The sequence below is a fragment of the Drosophila ficusphila genome, unplaced genomic scaffold (genome assembly GCF_018152265.1).
Source record: "Drosophila ficusphila isolate 14025-0441.05 unplaced genomic scaffold, ASM1815226v1 contig_220, whole genome shotgun sequence".
Taxonomy (NCBI): Eukaryota; Metazoa; Arthropoda; class Insecta; order Diptera; family Drosophilidae; genus Drosophila; species Drosophila ficusphila.
In genome coordinates, this window is record NW_025064118.1 from 421,154 (window position 1) to 435,025 (window position 13,872).

The following is a 13,872-nucleotide window of genomic DNA, read 5'->3' on the forward strand; positions in this document are numbered from 1 at the left end:
ATCAGTGACAATTTGAACATCACTACGCAGTGGTGGTGTGGGTCGCAGTCCACGTGCGCGTGCTGAACTTAAAGTGCCCTATGTCAACATTATGCTGCATAACTTCGCAAGGCTTTGAGCCAGAATGATTTCGATCATATGCCGGCCATATTTCGTTGCAAAGACTTATTGCAAACGAAAAATTAATATTTTTGCGCCCGGGTGGTCGGGGATCTCAGGGCTGTGCTGTATTTAATTTCGCACACACTTGCCGAGTAAAAATGTTAATGTCAGTTTGGTGCCTACTGTAAATAAAGTGCCTGTGACTAAGCTACGCTAACACCGAAACACAAAAATGTCATAATTTAAGTTTTATACAAAAGAAAAAAATGTCAGTGTGTCGTGAACCAGAGGAACGGGAAATCCGTAAACCCAATTAATGTGACGCAGTAAAATTTGTAAATTTTCGGAAGTGCCATAAGATAGTATATTAAGATTTATTCTTTAAATAGCTAACATTAAAAGGGCTTTTAAAAGCAGTGTTCGTTGCAAAAAGCCCAAGAAGAACAACTTAGAAATATATGATTTAACCGGGTTCTATAAGACAAAGTGAGTATACTGCCTACACCGAGCAACTTAACGACAGCAATTCGAATTTCGAACTCCCCGCATAATAGTCATAAACTGTTTCCTTTTGCCACGTCGTTTGGCATTGTTTCTTCCAAAGCAGTGAGACTCTCAAGCCTGCCTCCTGATTCATCGTGGTCTGTGTTGCTGGTTGCTGGACTGGTGGTGCATACAAGCATTGGTTGCGACAGGTGCACTTGCCACGCGAGAATATTTCTGGTGCCCAGGCAGAAATCGGAACTGGAATCGAAATTCGCGCGGCGCGGTAGTGGAGACTGGGCATCCCCCCCGTGCCCAGTCTCCACTACAAGGGGGATGTGGTATGGGGGATGGGGGATAGTGGAAATATCTCATCAGTGGCTGGCCAAAAGGAGTTGGAGATCGTGTATGAGATGGCTTGCACTGGACTGGTTTTCCATACGCATGTGCTTGTATATCCGATGCGTGTGTGTGGACACAAATGCAATAGCAACAATAATGCACTGCCAGGCGAAGTATCTCAGTACGAACTCCTAAATCTTCGCAGGCTGCGATCCACAAAATCGTGTATTCACATTTCTCTTTTCTCAAATATTGAGCAATATCGTTATCGGGTATTACCTTACGCTTTCTAGTATTCCCTTGGGTCAAATGATAGTGGTACACACATATATACAAGACACATACATACATATACAATTCAAGTATTTGCTTTCGGTGCATATTTCCCATTGTCTTTTGGTTTTGTTTTCGCGTCGTTTAGTGGTGTCACTTTGGAACGCCATAAATTCTTGCCGCTGAACAGACAGGAAAGGAATAGTTGCATCCACAGCCTTTATAATAGGGTTCACGGTTACATCAAAGAAACAATCAAAGGCAACAACAATGATACACACCCCGCCCCATCGCCTTTGTAGACTTTTTCTCAAAGGCTGGTGGTGCAAACGCAAAGTCAACAGCCTCATATCCAACAATGCTCCAAAAATAAAAAGATAAATAGATAATAGAGAAGCGTAAACATAAAATAAACCAGGACTTAATGAGAGACTAAAGTCTGGAGGGTATTTACTTTATGCTAGTATTTGTGCTTCTTAAAATAAATTTAAAATGGTTAATATGATTTTATACAAGGAGTTTTAAATAATTCTAAGCATTTCAATGGAACAGATGGGATAAAACAGCTATGTTCTAATGTCTAGTTCAGTAAAGAAATGTCCTTGTTCACTGTGCGACTTACAGTCTTGCAGTTAATAGAACTACGTATGCAAGTGTACATTATCAACAGCGCCAGTATCTGCAATAGTCATTTATTGGCAGAAATACAGTATGCACTTAAAAAAGATTCACAGCGCTTACCCATTTGCACGCACGATCATTAAGTTCAACTTGAGGAGTACGTACGGGGAACATGACAGGTTGTTTATCCAGTTCTGTCTGAGAGATCTGGCAAAACTGGCCCACAGACAAAATTAGCAGCAGCGAACTAAACAAGAAAGAAACTCTGCTTTTGGGGCCGAAGCTTTAAATACTCTTCCTCCCAAAAGTCCATATAATAATCGTAAGCTTACTTACTTAATTAGAAAAAATAGATTTCTCACAATGTTATAGCATATACAAATTACACAGTTATAACTGTATAACTGTTATAACTGTATAACTCTATAACTGTAATTTTTGTACATGTAAGGTTCTTCTTGTTCTGGAAGAGCACTACATTTAACACTAATAGAAAAATATTTACAAAGTTATTTAGTTAAATTCCAAAGCATCCTTACGCAAGAGTACAGATCTTGCAGGTATATATATCTAATAACAAACTGCAGCGAAAAACATGTTTTGGGTTATATGGAAAACGTCCAAGTCCACACAGCCATGTTGCAAATTGCGTCGATACGCCGGGACTACAGTCGACGGGAGAGAAGCTCGGAAAACTAGTTGTATTGTCGACGCTAATGCTGTTGCTTTTTTTAAGTCGCTGCAACGAAAAGCAACAACAACACACTCGAAATAACAACAGGTGAATGCGAATATGAGTTATCCAACAAGAGTAAAACTAAAACGTGTGCTATGTGGTTACATACAGCAGAAAAGGCCGAAATTAAAACTAACAAATACTAAACTTACCAAATAATGAAATCATTTTTTACCCCAAAAAGTATGTATATTCCTGATCTCCATCATCATCACCTTCACGGTCTACCACAAAAACTAGTCTTCCACTTTTAAAGCTATTGTGCTAAAATGTTGCTTAAAATCTTGCAGTTATTGCAGATAGTACCTATATAGATATGACGGAACGAACCAGGTCGGTCGACTGTAGCTCTTATAGAAAAACATGATTTTTGGAAGAAGGATTACCGAGTATTAAATTCAAATTTTAAGTATAAATAAATAATTAACTTTATCATATATCAGTTAACATTTTTGTTCTATTAATTCTACATGATATCTTGAAACTTAATTTGTAGTTTAACTTCGATCTTTCCCAGGAGACCTACAAACCTTTTCGTTAAAGTTAAATATAATATGATAGACAAGTTAAACAAGAATATAAGCTAGCTTCCGCGAACCGAAGCTTATATACCCTTGCAGTCATCAAATATGTCTGATGAAAAACAACGATGCTATAATTTTATTTCCGATATTTCTATATAGATTTTTCTATCTTTCCTATGACAGCTATATGATGAAGTTATCTGATTTTGATCAAATTTAATCCATAGTAGTTAGAAAACACCGTCTAGAAGAAATCAGTCAATATGATCAAAAACAACGGAATGATAATTTTTTTTTCAATCTTCCCTATGGGAGCTCGCCCGATCCGGCCCGTTCCGACTTATATACTATTCATATATTATATACTTCATATATACTATTCAGATCGTAATGCTGATCAAGAATATATATACTTTATGCGGTCTGAGGTGTCTCCTTTACTACCCTTTTGCTCTGCAAGGGAATACAAAAAATAAAGAAGTGATATTAAGTACACTTTTTCGCTGACTGCTGATTAAATAAACAAATTACTATAGGTTTTTAATGACTGCAGGATATACAAATAAGTTAGCTTAATTCAATCTCAATATGATATTGACGTCAAAATGTCAAAGAGAAGTCGTGAAAAATTAAAAAGAACGCCATGCGCTGCGTTATCGTAAGTAAAACCCACTATATAGTAAATTAGTTTATGTGAAATAAAAACTGTTTTCGCTTTCTATGGACGTAATATTGGAGAATCTTAATTTTTAATCGCAATATGGAAAAGAAATTTGTGATTAGTCTAGCCTTTTAAAAGACTTCAGTTCTCACTTCAAGGGCAATAAGCTTTTGCCTGACAAATCAAGCTTCCTTACTTCTGCACTCAACAAAGTATTCGAAGCCATATTCCATTCTTTGTATAGAATAATTCTTTTGCAGCCGAAGTGTTATGTCATTGCACTTAAGAGTGTGGAAACAAACGCATCGTCTGTTGGTTAAAAGCAGAATGAACGGAGGAGTTGATTCAAATAGTCTGGCAAACAACACAGCTTTTGTATTCGATCTTAAATTGGTCGGACCCTTGCCACTGACTCCAACATTTCACGGTTGACATCATCAAGAACAAATGATATTACAATTCCGATTTTTAGTTAGATAACATACTTATTACAAAATGCCTGTTGAACATCCTTCGTTTTCATAAGTTACAACCAAAGATTAATAAGTAAAAAATAAAATGTGGGTCAATGAATGGTCCAGGGTGTCCGGACCCTAATGCACTTGAAAGAAAATTACTAAAAACTTAAATAGTTTCTAACCATTTAAATGTTTGACTAATTTTTATTTTTAATAGGGAATTTTGCCTAGCTCCTTCGAATCCGAAAAACGTTCTACATAAGCTTATAATTTTTTTCGCAAATTTGTTATGTACTGATTAAAAAGCCAGCAGTTTTTTGCAGTGCATTGAAATGTATCAACTGCAGGAGCGAACGCCACTCGCCACTGAAAATACCGTTTTTTTAAATCAGATTTGAATGATCATGTATGTATCATGTATGTATGTATGTATGTATACATATTTGGAAACTACTCGTATACAAAGCGAATACCATTTTTTTAAATTTTAACCCATTATACTTCCAATTTTTTCTATGAGAACTTCGTATATAGTTTACATATGTCGTTCGATCCAGCTTACATTCCATCCGCAGTAGCAACAAGACTTTTGGCAAAGAGGGATAACTGTAAAACTGGGGTAAAAACAGACACATGGACAGATGTATGTATGTATGTGTGCACATGCTTAGATCGATTCAGATGGAGCCGCTGGTGCAATAATATACAGTCGAGTCCCGGTAATTCGAAATGGCAATTATCGCGATTTTCGATTTAGCGGGGTACGAATTATCGGGATTCGACTGTAGTAACTTTTTGGGTTCGAAGGTCCTTCTCTGCGCTGCGAACTTTTGACTTGAACTACAATAGCCGCTACGAGGGAAGAGAAATATACCCATATTCGAGAGTTTATGCATATGCAGAGCAGATGTGCTTCAGATGGTATTTATAAGCAGTCTTACCTCATTGTCAATCGTTTTAAGTCTTTTGACTTTGGGACAGAGTGCAGAAAACTCTTATGTTTACGTATACCCTTATTAAGGAAGGATAACAAGAAACGAAACTAGCTTCTGTGGGCCGAATACATCGAGTAAATCACATCACAAATATGTATGTATATAGTAACAAGATTTGTATTCCCTTGCAGATGGTATTATAATTTCAGTCTGAAGTGTGCAAAGCAGTGAAGGAGACATCTCAGACCACATTAAGTGTATACATATATTCTGGATCAGCATAGCCACTTGATCCGATCTAGACATATACATATATAGATATTCGATTACCAAATTCCAAGTGAATGGCATTTTTTGGTTGGTTGTCAAAGGAGTGAAGGAATTAAGTGCTTTGCTGCTCGGTGATTTAATCTAAACCTCTTTTGTCGTTGCAAATTTCCGTCCTTTCATAGATGTCTATAGTTCTGGGGACAAAAGCAAGTCACATGGGGTCAAATCCGGTAAATATGGTGACTGAGGCATGATTATGTTGTTGTTTTTTGCCAAAACCTTTTACAAACCAAAGCTCTGTGAGTAGTGGCATTATTGTGATGCATAACTTCCAGATAAAAACTCCTGGTGCCCCACGCCATAGCAAAACTTTGACATTTTATAAAACTTGGCGTGCTTTTTTCGTTGTTAGGTCTTCTGGCCACTTCCATTCGAAAGATTTACCCATTTACCCATGATTCGTCACCAGTGACCAGTGACCAGTGACCCTTTTAAGTAAATCTCTGTCGTCGTCGAGGTCAACAGCACTTGAACGATGCTCATGCGATGGTTCCTGTGCTATGTAGTTATTGCATGCAGTATAAAATTTCGGACTGGATCGGACGACAGTATCGGATAGCTCCCATAGGAGAGATCAAGGGTATACAAGTGTCGGTTCGCCGAAGCTGGCTTCGTTTCGTGTTTATCATAAACATGACATAGGAAATATAGAGGTTTTTGACCATTTTTAATTTACAAATTAAATTTTATAAAGGTGTTGTTAAAATAACTGCTCGAATGGCATTTTCTTATAGAAGAAATATAAGCAATTTAATTGCATCCGTTGAAGAACCAGACTATGAATAAAAAATTCCGTACAATAGACTTGTGATGAGTTTCTTTTTATCAACCCAAGATTTAACTGAAATGCTAGCTTTCCTTGTTATTTTTCTTACTTGGTCCATCCATATGGTGGGCCCGAATAGCATCTGTTGATTTTATTGCTATTGGATTACAAAAAATGTGTCCACTCGGTCAGCCAAGAAATATAAAATGTATGATTTTTTGTCCAGTCTTGATATCGACAGCAGCGACCAAAGAACTGAAGTTTAATGGTCCCATTGCGGAATCGTTTTGAGTAATTTTGTAAAAAAGGGGGAATCGCTTACTCAGTATCTGTTTTAGTTTTATACCACTTAGTTACATACATATTATTATTTATATTTTGTTTGTTTGAAGGCAAACCTTCTTTTGTTACTATTATTTTTTTTCCTATAACAGCTGTATTTTCTAATAGTTCGATTTTTATAAAAATATTTTCTTGATTTATAGAAGGTAATGAAACTTGAAACTTAAACCGAAAGTCAAGATTCCTATAAAAACGTCAACTGGAAAAAATCAATTATAAGAAACTAAATATACCATATTTTCCGTTTTTCGATAAGAACTTTTTAACACTTTTTCTTATATCATTTTTATACCCTTGCAGAGCAAAGGGTATTATAATTTTGGCCAGAAGTTTGCAACGCAGTGAAGGAGACACCTCAGACCCCATAAAGTATATATATTCTTGATCAGCATCACGATCTGAGTCGAAATACGTCTGTACGTCTGTCCGTCTGTCCGTCTGTCCGTCTGTCTGTCTGTCCGTCTGTCCGTCTGTCCTCCTGTCCGTTTCTGCCTAAACTAGTCTCTCAGTTTTAAAGCTATATTGCTGAAACTTTCCCAAAAGATGTGTAGTTATTGCACGCAGTATATAAGTCGGAACGAGCCGGGTCGGCCGACTATATCGGATAGCTCCCATACAAGAGGTCAAAAAAATAAAGGATAAAAAATTATTACGCCGTTGTTTTTGATCAGATCGACTTGAATTCTTCAAGATGGCGTTTTCTAACGGTTATTAAATTTCGGATTAAATTTTATCAAAATCGGATAACCCTATCATATAGCTGCCATAGGAAAGATCTAAAAATATATATAGAAATAATGGCAAAATAATCATAACGTTGTTGTTTTTTATTCCACGAGCATGATTTTTACAACATCGACTTTATGAACTACCCTTGAACCGAGAAAAAAATTTCATCAAAATCGGACGACTATATCATATAGCTGCCATATGAACAATAGTCGAAAATATGGAAAATTAATAGAAAAGTCGTCATAGCTTCGAGGTTGTTAGCCTTTATGTATTTTGTTCGATTTGTTTGATGACTGCAAGGGTATATAAGCTTCGGCTTGCCGAAGCTAGCTTCCTTTCTTGTTTGTCCTTCTGTTAGGGAATATTCTAGCTTAATTTTATTTCATTATATTCTAATTTATTTAGTTCAAGTGTTGCTTATTTCAAAATGGCCTATACATTCGATTTGGCTGGGGCTTGGGCTGCGATTTATCGGCTTCTGCATTTTCCTCACCAATAAATAAAGTTGAAGGAACTGAGTTGGATTTTTAGAGAATTGGAAAATAATAAACTCCGACCCCTGCCAAAATAAATTCATCTGAAAGCAATTATAGTATTTTTCAGAAAGTGAAAAGAAAAACATTGGCCAGCTCGATCTGTTTAAATCCGTGTAGGAGGATATGGTAGAGTATATAAGTTGACTTTTTCCCTCTTGGCAGTGTTTCCTACATTTAAGGGCATCACAAAATTGTCGTATTTAAATTTATCAGAATTGTAAGCCAATTTTGAAACTTAGGAATAAGGTTTTGATTTTGGAGAACTTCTAAACGAAACAAAGTAAAATCAGCAACTAAGTCAAATGCGAGACGCCGAATCATAAGGATTGGAATAATGATTTTCATTAGAATAAGAAGTAAATATATCGGCCACTATCATACTAACACCTTACTTAGGAATCTGCTATACATTTTGGAAATAATATTTTTTAATTCGTTCAATTGCAGGGATGGCTTTGACAAATATACAAGAAAGGCGCCAACACCCGTTTTCATATTGAACGTGATTAGACATCATAAAAAGTGGGTAAGTAAAATGAATCAATAAAAAATCGGCCTTCGAAAAAACCACCACTACCATCGGATGGTTGAGAATCTTGGATGATGAACAATTTAAAAAGGACTTACTGTGTTTGAATCTAGAAATCCATATAGACAGCATGCAAAAGTAGGCAAGCCGAAGCTTATATACATATAGTCATTGAATATGTCGAACTGAAAGGGAATTAAAAAGAATATTTAAATTTATTTGCAAGTTCTTCATTTCTGTCTTTTAGTTCGTCGGTGTACGCAATAAAATTAGGATATTTTTAGTAGGTACTATATGTAAAAATGTCTCCTTTACAGAATGAATTTTATTGATATAAAAACACAACATTTATTTACGGTCAAGTGGCTTAAAGTAATAAAAATCCGAGCGCATAGTCACGTACTATTATTTCAGCGGTCTTCTAGATATTTAACAAGTTCGGTATGCAACTGCTACATGGATTATATTTCAAGAAAGCTTATAGGGTCAAACTTTGACATGACCATTAAGTTCCTTGGCGATTATTACACTTGTCGCACCCCATATGGCTAAGTACAGTGCTACTCCCCTTGTAGATTACTTTGTCTTCAGAAACCCCCAATGTCTGGCTTAACCTCATTGGAGATGTACTTATTTTGTCAACTTTTCCTTCACGTAGATGCAATGAAATTTTGTGGCTTATTGTTCTGGCTGGTTGTCTACCATATTTTCACATAAATAAGAAGAGCTTCTAAAAGGGGATAAAGTTTTCTTAACACCATACTTGTTTTAGGATGTAAGGATTACAAGTGTTTATACCCTTGTTCGTCTAACCGCCTTTCGGTTTCTATGAAAACAAGTCTGCCAGGAAAGATCAGAAAATCTTTTTGAAATAAGTGAAACAATAATTATTACTTTGTTGTTATCAAAAAATTCATGTTATCGAAATTGTTATCGAAAGCATCAATTTTTCTGTCTTCTAACAACTTACAAATTTCACATTAAATTTTATGAAAATCGGATGATTTGTCAAACCAAATACATAGAGGCTAAACAACATCTATATGATATAGTACTATATGATATATTACTTATATGATATAGTACTTATAGAGCTGTATAATATAGTCCGATTTAAATATAATTTAATTCGTAATTCAAGGGTCGTTAGAAAACTTTATATTCCAAAAATCATGATAGCTGACTGAAATTGTAAAACCCATTGCTCTGCAAGGCTATTGAAAGAGTACCTTAAGATCTGTTATATAGAGTTTCAAATTCCCATTTAAGCTTTTTCTGAAATACACGACTTTTGTAAAGTATCTATAGTATCAAACAGAAAGACGGACAAATGACATATCTGGATCTAGACAGATGGCGATGCTGATCTAAAATGTGTGCGAGATATTCGTATACTGCATGGAGATGGAAGTTTTCCTCAATGCCATTTGCTGACTGAAAATTTAATAACCACTGCGCGGGTATAATAAACAGACACCTGGATAACCCTTAAGTTATGTGAAAGGATGTTTACGAGTCTTCTATGGGAATGCACGGTGATAGATAGAAATTCACAGACATAAGCAGGCATACATAATACATAAGCCTGTCGGCGCGGTGGGTGGAAGTCCGGGAAGTCTGGACTGGCGGATAAACGGAGCAGAAAATGTATTCCTTTGTAAGCTAGGCGCGGTCCAGTCGGCCTTTTGTTTGCGGCTTTTTGACCAAACAAGTGCACCATCAACAAACGAACAATATACACACAAAGCGCATTCAGTAACAAAACATTCATAAACACAAAGGTACAACTCTCTTTGAACTGGGATTTGAAAGACTCCGTGGATACGTTCACAGGCCCAAGTGGACAAAAAGGATCTGACAATTCTTCCTGACTTTATGTCAGCTCTGAACCATATATGTTAATTTTAGATTAAAGCAGGTCTTTTACTACACTTATACTGGTCAAAATACACCCGAAACACCCATTTGGCTGGCTTCCTTTCTTGTTGGATATGAAGTTTTCTAACGACCCTTTAATTTCGGAATAAGTTTCATAAAAATCAGACAAGTGTATCATATAGATGTCATAGAAACAATTGATAAAAATATATAATAGTAATAGAATAGTCATAGCTTTGATATTCACATCATTTATATTTTAACCTATCTTTAACCTTTGCTCACTAAGCTAGCTTCCTTTCGCGTTTTGATCCGATTTGTTTCTTTTCGATAAAATCTTATCGAAGTTATCGACGTTATAAATCGATGTTTGTCAAAAAACAGTTCCTCCATGATAAAAGACAATCTCCTTTACCATCCCGTTGTTTCCTATGGGAGATATAGTCGTCCGATATGTACTACCTGCCATAAATACACACTTTTTGGTATAATATCAGTAAAATTGGAGAGAGAGAGAGAGACAGACGTCAGATGGTGATGCTGATCCAGAATATATATTATATATTTCATGGGTATTTTGTTTTGCAAAATATTATTATCCTCTGTAAGGGAATAAAAAGAGATCGCAACTTTTAACTCGTATCAGTTCAATTTGCAAAGTGCCAGGCGGTTTAAAACGTCTGCAGGATTTCGTAGAGGCCATTTGGTCCCTTTGGTCCTTTCGAACCGTATTCGTATTCATTTTTAATGCCAGCACGTGTTTGAGCAGCCGCATTAGACCTACTACATCTACTCGTAAACAATGCTGGCCGCAATCAATAAACCGGCCACATGTCATGAGAAGGTTAGAACCTCAATTGAAAATTCATTATTGCACTTGGGGGTTTTTCGAGTGTTTTGTGCTTCTTTGCGACGCGGGGGAAATAATATTTATTGCTTGCACCTTGATACACCCACCAATCAACCAGGTGGATACACGCCTGTATAGGGGCCACAGTTGCCCCGGAAGGATGTTCAACAGGAAAAGGAACCAGAAGTAAAGCTACACATCTATATGTAGTTTAACACAAAAAGGAACAAGAACTAAAACTATATAGATGTGATGATCTACTTCTTGTTCCTTTTCCATTGGTTAAGAGTACTAATATGAAATGTATAACCTTGTATTTTACACTCAAGCTTAATATATTTCCTATGTTATACAAATACATAATTTAATTTTATATAATCTATTTTGTTTAAATTATACGGCTTAGTACAACTATCCCATTGCTTTTACCTTTGCAGAGAGTTTTATGATTTCAGTCATAGTTTGCAGTATATAACTCTGAAAGGTCTGGATCGGACGACCATATCGGATAGCTTCTATAGGGGAGTTCGAAACAAAACAAGAAAGGAAACTAACCTCGTCGATGTTATAATATTTCCCATTAAATATACCCCTATATTATAATTTCAGTCAAGTTTGCAACGCGGTAAAGTAGACATATCTGATCTCCTGAAGTATATATGTTCTGTATAAACCATCTAACCGATCTATTCATATACAGATAAATAGCACAAATCAGACAAAGAGAAGTAATATCGTATATGTTAACGAAACCCAAAGACTTCCGAATAAATGATAGAGTGATTTTATAATGTATTAAGTAGAGTATATATTACAGAAATACTAGGCAGTTATTAAGCGGTTGAACTATGTTTAAATCTATACATAAATAGTTCAACATTTTTAAAAACGATCTTTTTTTTAGAAACTGGAGATCTTTTTCGTTTGTACTTGCTGCTAAATCCTTTTTTAAGTTCTATCGCTTCAGACCATTGGCTTATTTTTCAAGAATCCTTGGAGGTAGAGTTCAAACTTCTGGATTCCTGATCACAAAACATTAGAAATTTTCAAGTTTCCCATTAGGTTTTTTCATCAAGTTCTACTCTATTTATTTAAGTTTCGTCCCAAGTACGTGTTTTCAAAATGTAATCTATTATTTGAAGAATAAATGGCTCAGTTTTTTTGCAACTAAGGATGAGGGATTTTATGAGAGGGATTTCATAAAAATATCATCATAAATTAGTTGAAATAAATCGGTTAATTCTAACCATAAAACAAGAAAGGAAGCTAGCTTTGGCAAGCCGAAGCTTATATACCCTTGCAGTCATCAAATATTTCGAACAGAATACACAAAGGCTAAACAACATCGAAGCAACGACAACTTTTCTATTAACTTTCCATATTTTTGACTATTGTTCATATGGCAGCTATATGATATAGTCCTCCGATTTTGATGAAATTTTATTTGTTATTCAAGAGTCGTTAGAAAACTCTATATTCCAAAAATCATGATTTTCTGATGAGAAATAACGATGTTATCATTTTATTTCCGTTAATTCTATATCGATTTTTCGATCTCTCCTATGGCAGCTATATGATATAGTTGTCCGATTTTTATGAAATTTTTTTTATAAATCAAGGCTAGTTAAAAAACTTGACACTTAATAAATGATAGTCGTGTGATGAAAAACAATGACGTTATCAATTAATTTCCATTAATTCTATATATATTTTTCGATCCCTCCTATGGCAGCTATATGATAGAGTTATCCGATGTTGATAAAATTTAACTCGAAATTCGACAGTAGTTTATAAACACCATCTGGAAGAAATCAAGCCGATCCGATCAAAAACAACGGAGTGAGAATTTTTTTTTCAATCTCTCGTATGGGAGCTATCCGATATAGTCGCCCGATCCGGCCCGTTCCGACTTATATACTGCGTGCAATAAGTACACAACTTTTGGGAAAGTTTCAGCAAGATAGCTTCAAAACTGAGAGACTAGTTTACATAGAAACAGACAGACGGACCGACGGACAGACGTACAGACGGATTTCGATTCAGATCGTGATGCTGATCAAGAATATATATACTTTATAGGGTCTAAGGTGCCTCCTTCACTCCGTTGCAAACTTTTGACTGAAATTATAATACCATTTTGCTCTGCAAGGGTATAAAAAGGCTTTAAATTTCATGTTCAATTAACGGATTACTTTTTACTTGACCTATTATATAAATAATTAAACAAAATTATAACGTTGTTGTTTTTTATCCCACGACCAGATTATTAGAACATCGGGCAACTATATCATATAGCTACCATGAATATTAGAACATCGGGAGAAAAGTTTCATAAAAATCGGACAACTATGTCATTTAGCTACCATAGGAAAGATCGAAAAATCCGTGTAGGATTAACGGAATTAACGAAAAAACAAGAAAGGAAGCTAGCTTCGGTAACCCGAAGCTTATATACCCTTGCAGTCATCAATTATTTCCCGTATTTTTATACCCTTGCAGAGCAAAGGGTATTATAATTTCAGTCAGAAGTTTGCAACGCAGTGAAGGAGACACCTCAGACCCCATAAAGTATATATATTCTTGATCAGCATCACCATCTGAATCGAAATATGTATGTACGTCTGTCCGTCTCTCCGTCTGTCCGTCTGTCCGTCTGTCCGTCTGTCCTCCTGTCGGTTTCTATGTAAACTAGTCTCTCAGTTTTAAAGCTATCTCGCTGAAACTTTCCCAAAAGTTGTGTAGTTGTTGCACGCAGTATATAGGTCGGAACGAGC

The 13,872-nt window shown here is 35.7% G+C and overlaps 1 protein-coding gene across 2 annotated transcripts in view; it reads left to right on the top strand.

Annotated features, from left to right (window-relative positions):
* The window catches only part of LOC108095032, a 40,008-nt gene continuing 26,136 nt past the window's right edge, over positions 1–13,872 (top strand). The window contains exons 1-2 of one of the 2 annotated variants that reach the window (XM_017195907.2): positions 1–588; positions 8,289–8,367. The gene's annotated coding sequence lies outside the window, so the exon portion shown is untranslated. Of the gene's footprint in view, positions 589–2,330; positions 2,603–8,288; positions 8,368–13,872 lie in introns of those variants that run through there. The other variant, XM_017195906.1, reaches the window with a different exon arrangement.